This window comes from Drosophila pseudoobscura, chromosome 3 (assembly GCF_009870125.1).
Source record: "Drosophila pseudoobscura strain MV-25-SWS-2005 chromosome 3, UCI_Dpse_MV25, whole genome shotgun sequence".
NCBI lineage: Eukaryota > Metazoa > Arthropoda > Insecta > Diptera > Drosophilidae > Drosophila > Drosophila pseudoobscura.
In genome coordinates this window covers 22235483-22244646 of record NC_046680.1, presented here as the reverse complement: position 1 = coordinate 22244646, position 9164 = coordinate 22235483, and positions in this window count along the sequence as shown.

The window sequence follows — 9164 nt, the reverse complement described above, 5'->3', positions numbered from 1 at the left end:
TAGACTATATACTATATGTAAGTTTGGGTCCACTTTCAGGGAGGACGCATTTCGACAATAAAAACTTTTAATGTTTGTTGTTTGTCTCTCAATTTTGTTGAGCACGCGTCACGCATACGCCCTGTTGGGCCCGCTTCTTTAATGAGTTGGCGGCTTAAGTGTGGAGGCACTGGCCAGAAAACATTTTGGCCCTAATTAATGTCAACAGTGTCAGATGTGTGGCAATGGCAGTGTGTGTGTGGTGTAGTATCTGTGTCTTCATGTGTGGCTGATCATTTTGGCAACATGTTTATCCGGCCGAATGCCCATATATTAATGTCCGCACACAAACACACCGACACGACACGGAAACACATTCCGTTGGATTGTCACATTAATTATGTACGTTAAGCTGTCAACGTGGCCAATATTTTCGTATCCTCCATGTCCATGTCCATCGCCCTGTCCTGCTGCGCCGCACACGTACCACCTCTTGCACGTGAGGCTATGTTTGTGTTTTCCCGCTCAGATTATTTGCCATTTTTCTTGCCTTCATCTGTGGGCGATAAGAGCGTCTTAGCTTATCTTTATGCCTGGGCTTTTGGCCACGACTTGTTTTTGCTTGTCTCATGTTATTTGCCAAACAAATGCGTTCCATAATGTAGGACGAATCGTACAAGGTTTGCCTGCCTGGTGTTAAATGGAGTGAAGTGCCAACAAACACAAGTTTAACAAGCAATTAGATACGCATGGAATGAAATAGACTCGTACTGGAAGAAATTTCAAATTTCAAATTAAATTAAATTAAATTAAAGGAAATTCGCAGCCCTATATTTTCCATTCTCTTTGGGGCGCACAACTCAACATGGTCGAACCTGTCGCTTAGGTTTCATGGGTGCCGGATGAAGCAGACCATAAAAGGTAGCCCCAGGCTCAGCCCACTCAATGTGGATACTGCTACCAATATGCAAAAAAAAAAATACACATCCAATTAAACATTTTTGTTTTTTCTCACATAGCTATCCGTCGCAATTATAATTTAATACTCTTCAAAATTTTCCGACAAGCACTTCGCCACGGCTCAGCACCCCCTCCTCCGCCAATCCACTGTACAGTCAGTCTCAATTACGCACCAATTTCTGTGCACTGTTCACAGCAGTGTGCAATGTGCGATGTGCGAGTGTTTGTGGGAGTCAGTGTGGTGTCTGTCGAATGCTGTTAGCAATGAAAACTCTGCAACTGTGGCCGAAAATGAAAAGTTCCATTGCATTTGGCAAACTGAAACAAAAAGTAGAAAGGAAATATACAGAACTGTTGCCTAATTGCAAAAATGCTGCCGGCCAACACATAGAACCGAAAAAGTTTTTTTTGGCTAAGGGGTCCCGTTGCCCTACCCACACCCACACCCACACACACCCCATTAAAGAACCCTCTCTATGATAAAAAGAGACAGAAAACTACTCTAAAAGCTTAAACAAAACCTCAATAAAGCCGTCGGGCAAGAGGGGCAAGAGGGGCCGGAGAGCGTGGAGCCGGTAACTATTGAGGCGGCAAATGGCAAACGGAAAAGTTTCCGGCGCATGCGTAAATGGACCAGAGACACTGCGATAGGGCCGCAGGACCTGCAGCGGATGCCAGGAGAGTGATGCAAGTTGAACGACAACGACAACGGCATGTAAATGACGCTTTTATGTTGCAATCACGTTTCTCCTTGTTCTCTTTTCTCCCGTTCTTGTATAGTTTTTATGGTTTTTTGTTTCATATGCAGTGAAATTTTATGATTATTGCCAAAGCGACAAAAAAGTTTGCCGCAAAACTTTCCCAACACACCGCCTGTTCCGATGGCAGTGGGGGTAAATGGTATGATAGAGTGGGCCAGGGACAGCAGCAGCGGCAGCGGTAGTAGATGGGGACACCACACTCTTCACGTCAGTGAATTGTCATGCTCTGATGCCTTCGTTAGGACCGGCCCCATCCTCCATGAGAGATTCGTGTTGCATTGCACTTTGCTAAGTATATGAGAATGACGACATCGCCACGTCCGGAGTGCATGAAATTTATGCAAATGCACGGAATTTGTATGAAAATTGTTTTATTTCATCCAGTCAAGACTCACACACACACAAACACGCACATAGACATAGACCCATAAAGCACGCTCGTGTCATTGTATTGTGCTTAAGCAAGAAATTACTCATACCACATGTTGTACGCGCTGTCTCCGCTGTACTTCCCGTCTGCTTTCTCCATCGTTTGTCGTCCCGTCAGTGTCCTGCTGTGTGCTTTATGCAAATTTCACCACTGTGCGCAACAATGTTATTAAAAAATGATAACAAGCCAAGAGAACGGCAGAAAAATGGCTACCAAAGGAATTTATTTAAGGGCGTCTAGACTATTGACTATGGTGTAAAAAATCCTAACAGGCAAATATTATAGCGAAAGGAGTATCTTTATTGAGTTATTTCAGAGAAGATACTAAAATGGTTATATGGGCACTGCTGAATGATCTTCTTAAGAGCTTTGAACCATAAAAGAGCATGATATTCTTTTCTGTTTACGGCACAGAGATTAAGAGAGATGGCGGAGTGCTCTTCTCTGGGTTAAATACCTGTGCATCGTATACAGGAAATTATACCCATATCGAGCACTTATGTTGGAAAGATTAGTGGAAGAGATCCTATATTTCCAAAGTAAATAGAAGATAGAGGGGATTTCTTCCTTTCGTAGTATCGAGCTATCTCTAGATATCTCTCATTCACGCTAGTGTACCATAGTCCATATACCTTTTGTTGTATTCCATGGATACTAGGAGACAAAGACAACTGTCAGTTAGATGTTTGTTGCGGCCTGCCCCTTGTCAACTTTTTTAGTGTTTGCCTGCTGGCTCTACTCTCCCCTTCCCATCACTAACCGCCACTCCTAGTTTCTGTTTTTGTCATTTGCATGCGTTGAAAAGAGGTAGATGGGGAAGGGAGTCACATCAACTAGGAAATTATGCAGTGAAATATGTTGCCATAGCGAAAGAAAAACAAAAACCCAACGAAACAAAGCACGATACCCAGTTAGGCGTATGTACTCGTATACCATAAATATATATGTATAAATGTATATATTATTATATACAAGAGGAGTATCTGAAAGACAGACAGACAGACAGAAGAAGTGGCTGCCAACATGTTGCCTGGCAGCATCAACAGAACTGCTGTTCCTTCAGAGTTCCTTCAGAGTTGCTCCTTTTTGCCAGTTAGCTGCTGGCAGGCCCCGACCTCAAGTCGGGCCGAAGAACCATGTTAGAGATGTAAAAGGCATGTCAGAAATTCCCAGCTTGCTTCCAGAAGCATTAGTTGTGCATTTTGACTGGCAGGAATGTCAGAAATGGAGCATTTTCGTACGGAAACCATTAACCTTTGGAGATACACTGCGGTTAGTCGGTTGTGCGCAGAGCTCTCTGATTAATTGCATCCCGAATGGGCTCGAATTTATAAGCAAATGTATATCGTATGTGTATGCAAATTCTTGGAATACACAGATTTATGTTAGCTTTTATTCACAAATTTCCGCATACTCTCGTGCGTATATTTGTATTTATTTGCGTTCAGGTGTTGTGGGTGTGATCTGAAGGAACTAGACACCAGTACATTCTGGTACATTTAAGTACTCTTCACACAATTTGTAATCAGCTTTTCCTGTCCGAAATATAGCCCATAACATACTACTGTCCTATCGCCATTTTGTTAGCATTTTGGCTTGTGGTTTTCTGTCATTTGTGTTTTGCAGCTCTCCGCTTCCGCTCCCGCTCCCGCTACTAATTCGCATGTCCTTTTATTTTTTGCTGGCGAAGCGTTTAATTTTTGACATTTTGGGTAACGGGTTGCCAGGATTTGCTGCCATGGCTAATTACAATGTGCTGCAGCAGCAGCAGTAGTGTCGTGTCAAGGATCCTTTGTCTGATTTCTGACAGGCCGGAATGCCGCATATCTATGCGGGGCCTGCCTCGATGTGCGATAAGAGCAGCTGCCGCAGATTTGAGGCAATCATTTCAACACAGAGACCAGGGACCCAGTGACAATCACACGTATACGTACAGAGCAATTTAACTACAACTTTATTGTTATTGTGAGCCATGTTGTCTGTAATTTTGTAGCTTAAATCCAATCCAATTAAGTAACAGCCTTTCTGGCAAATGTCGACAACGACGACACATTGCCTCGTTTAACCCATTAAATGTCGCACACACTGGCATCAGAAAGAGACTGAGGCTGGGGCTGGGGCAGGAGCAGATAGAGAGCGACATGCCAGAAACCAGAGCTGATAATTTCAATCAATTTTAAGCCAGAGACAAAGGGTACATCGGGCCAACCAATTTAGCCGTTTTGCAGTTGACTGCCTGCAATTACCAAGCTGGAAATTCAATGGAAACTCGCCTGAGTCCACAGCGATGCGTTCAGCAAAAGAGGATAATAGAGAAATGCCTTGGGAAAACTCTAGAGCTTGGTAGTCAAGGATGAAGTTTCAACATTTGAGGTTCCACATTTCAAGAATGTTCGTAGAAGTTTCAATTTCAAAATTGTAATCACATTTCTTTTCCTAGAATTTATATTTTCAAAAGCATTGCAATTGCTAATCCGATATTTACCGCCAATTTCCAGAAAACACACACAATTTGTTTCTTGCTTTTAATAAAAGGTTCTAAGAGAAGACTGAAACCCAACTCAAAAAGCAGGACGGACCCCAGCCAATTAGTTGAAGCTCTCATGTGATAAACAGTTAGGCAAAAGCGAAATAAAACCACATAAAACATAAAATCAAAAGACCATGAATCGGAAATACGTATTTTGTGGCTTCGGATTGGATGTGAAGCTCCGCTCCTTTTGCTTCTGGTTTGTTTACGCAAGGCGCGGACCGGACCCCCAGCGTTTTCGCTTTCGATCGTGCCTGAATGCCAAGTGGAGCAAAAGTATAAAAAATAAAAGTAAAGCAGTTCAAGGTAATGTGTTCGAAGGGTAGTTACCCTCTACCCGCGACTAGTTACAAAGAGGTTACAAAGAGCGAAAAAGGTTCTCTGAAATACAGAACACAGCAAGCTTCTCGTAAATCTATCATCTTGTCCAACGATCATTATACAAAATGCTTAATCACTCATGTCATTAATTTCGTTGGCAGTTAGTTTCGTTAGTATCAGTGTCAGCGAATTCAACATACCCTTTGGCTTCTCTGAGGATTGATGGGCATCAGTACTCATATACAATACTAGTATCCCCATGTCCCCGGGATTGCGTGTGTGTGTTTTGGGTCCAATTCTTGGTCACTTTGTTTTGATTCCGATTCCGATTCCGATTCCGTAGGGTTATGTATTTTTGTTGTTGTTGTTGTTGTTGTTGTTGTTATAGGGTTTAGCTTTCATTGGTTGCTGGTGCCTGCTTGGATGGCTTAATAACGTTATTTTTCTCTGGTCATTGTACTTTTAATGGTCAAGCAGCAGCAGAATCTCGGCAGCAAACAAATCAAACGCAGACGCCGTTTGCCTTTGGGGCGCTGTGCCTATTGCCAACATTCGCATCGATCATGATCATCGTGCCCCCAGGTTGTTGTTGCTGCTGATGCTGCTGCTGATGATGATGAGCATGAGGATGATGATGATGAACGTGGTCATGACAAAGGTTGCCCCTTTTTTTTGTAGCAGTTCTTGGTGTAGTTGCTGCTGTTGTTGTTGTCGTGCTGGTTGCGTGGCAGCAACAACTTATCGACGAAGTTTCCTGGGACTCTGAATAAGGATGATGCTACCGATGATGATGAGATGGTAGATGGTAGATGGTGGTGGCTCTTATAAACTTGAGCTTCTGGGTGGCGACGCATAACAGCTCGGACACACACATACGCACATACACACTCGGCCATCGAAAGCTCTTTCATCGCATGACAAGCGGCCGGCCGAAATGTTTAAGAAAAAACGTAAGAAAAAATAAAAACGGCAAACAAGTTGAACAAAATCCTGAGAGAAAAAAAACGACCTAAATTGTAATTCGTATTGATTTTGGGTGTGTGTTTGTGTGTTAAATTTAAATATACATATATACAAGCAAGAAAAAATAGAATCCCACATGCAACTATCATTTTCCATAATCAAGTCATAATATAAAAGAAATAAATAATAATAAATAGCTAGGCGGCAAGCCCCATGCACAGCCATGAATATACGCCAACCACCGGCTCACTCGCTTCGCTTGATCACGAGCAACTAAAGCAATCTAAGCATTTGTTAAAGTATGCTGATTTTTCCTGCTCAAGATTGCTCATCCATCCTTTGGAGCAAATCAATGAATGGACGTCCAGATGCTGTGATATTGCACTAAGCATCTTAATTAGAAAAATTTCTCGTATTTTCCAAGAGAAAAGATTCGCAAGAATTTTAGCGCAATCACCTTTATCCTTTACCTTCTTGCATTGTGCGACTTTCATGTCGATTCATCATTAGCATAAGTAGCAATATTCCTTTGCTTTCACAGAATACGGATATCTCTTTTTATTTCTCCTATTTCCCGAATACAATGGCTCGCTCCGCTCAACAAGCAAATGAAAAATTTTTAATGAAAGGTTTCCTCTTCTTCAGCGAAGCAGAGACAGTGGCAGAGACTGAGACTGAGACAGAGCCTAATGCAACTTCTGTGTTGGCGGGACGTAAAGATTTTCCGCTGCAATTTCCAACGGAATGAATTGCTTGCCAATAATCCGCTGCGACAGTTGGCAAAAATGCAATTAAAAAATTTTCACTTTGTCGCTGGCAAGGAGAAGATGCCCATGCCCCATGGCCCATGCCCCATGCCATCTTTGTCTGCTCTTTCTGTGTATTCGTGTGTGTGTGTATGAGATGGGACGGCGATGGCCTTTTCCGATTTTGTTTTGCGTAACTTTGACGGCAGAAGGAGCAGCATGGATAGCTCTTGACTTTCCCCCAAGCACCCCCCCACCCCTCGCCATGTATCAGCTCCTGACTGTAGCTAAGGAAAATTCTTTCATTTAATAAAATGCGTGCCAAGTTGACAATTTTCACTGAGCTTATCCTCAGTCGGGGATGAAAGGAAGTTTTAAAGTTTTTGATTTTACAAAAGCCACGCCCCAGCTATCTGTCAATCCACTGGAGCCACGGACAGGTGGGGCACGCAGTGGAGAGGAGTGTTTGTCCTGGTCCAAGACCCAGATGTTGTTTGGCCTCTGCCTTTGCTGCTGCCCCCGGCAAAGTTTTCGTTCGAAAGGTGTTGTAATGTGCTAAAAACTTGAGTGCATCTTTTTTCCAGGCTAAGGCTTGGTTGGTCTGCCATGATAATTCTGTGTTCTAGGGCTGGGTTGAAGTGCTTAAGGATCGCAAATGATGAAGATTACTTGTGTCAAGACTTTGGGAAGTTTCATGGCACGAAATCATGAAATAGTTAATGGTCGGGTTTAACGTACTGGAAATAAATATGGTATATGTATGTGTTATCCGCATCTGAGAATCCATCCCTAGTTGCTCCATTTGTGGATGCGTGTAAACAAATGATCTAGGCTGGACGGAGATGGATGGCAGAGGACTGAGTACTGAGTGCTTGCCCCTGAGCGGCGCCCAAGTTCAAACGAAGCCAAAGCCACCGAAAACATGTAAAAACCCGGAGCTGGACCACACGCACGCACACCCTGGACACAGCGATCAGTGCCTCAGACGTCCAGTGGCACCAACTAGCAGAGGCAGCGGGGCAAGAACAAAACAAAAACTCGGCCACACTCCTCGCCCTACCTCGCGTATGCTACCTGTCCCATCCGCCTGACCGTATTGATTATTGTGATCTGCCGTGTGCCCTGCTCTGTGGGTAATTATGTATTCAGGGGGAGGATGGAGGGAGTTGGGGGAGTGTGGGGGGGGGGGCGCCGCTGTCATTTATTTTAAACGATTCCTTTACACATGTCGTTGTCTGTCGCCGCCAACGTTGCCGCATTTATTGTTGTTTTGCTGTTGTCCTTTCTGATGCCTCTGGTGGTGATGTTGCCTCTTCTGTTGCTGCTTCTGCCGGTTGACGATGGCATGCCAATCATTTCGCGTTGATGAAGTGTGAGTGTGGGGCAAAAATGTTGTACCAAAAATATGTTGCTGGTGTTGGTGAAAAAGGAAGGGTGGCTGGTAGCTGGTGGCTGGTGGCAGGGCCGCAAATTGTTGATCGATTGTCGAGGGAACATCCACGGTTGACTCCATCCGGATAGATGAACAGATGAAAGCGAATCGAAGTATTTTGTCAACATTTTGATTGCATTCAATTCGCATTCACTCTGTATTCATTTATCTCGACAGCGGGTGGATGCTTAATTAATCGAAAAATCCAAAGCTGAATCAGAATACCTTTAAATACATTTCTTTAGTAAAGTTTTAGTGCTGATAAAGGCCTTTTACAAGTGTTCGATTGGTTAATTAACTAAGAAAATATTCTGGTTCGAAATGCTTTAATTTTAGTTGTTGTTGCTTAGATTGTTCTTCAAGATTTCCTTTGATTGTACCGAAAACCTACTGGAAATTTTTCAAGGGTACGAGTACGGATGGACTGGACCCTTGTTCTGTTACTCATTTGCAGTCAGCCGACTAACTGACTTGTTCCACCTCTTTGCCAATAATTAATTTGTTGAAAATGCAACGCCGTCGCTGGGCCACCATCAGAGCCGCCCCAGTCAGAGACAGGGCCTTGCATTATGCATGAGCCGGGACCTGGACCTGGACCTGGACACCGAGTTGATGCTGGAGAGACGGAGACCCTTGAGTAATGCGCTTTGGGGGAGCCTCCAAGGTTGCCCCGCTGTCAACATGTGACGTTTCTCCCTGCCACCGCTTAGCTCCCCTCTCCTTTTCCCCTGTTTTCCCCTCTGTTGGCCGCTGCCGCTGATTAAGTCACTAAAATTGCTGCCTGATTTTCTAACTAATTTGCTGTTAATTTGTTGCTTCACTACCGCCAGACGCCAGACTCATTTCCTTCCTGCCGCAGCGAAGAAATGTTGTTTCAGTATAAATGGTGTTCTTTTTTTCGTACGTTTTGAATTGTCAGAATTCTGGGAAAGCCCCCCTTACACACACACACAGCAGACAGATGCAAGCAGACAGGTGAACCCAGGGAAAGGCGGCGGCCGCTGGCCAGACAGGCGTCTAAGGGTAGGATAGGGGGAGACAA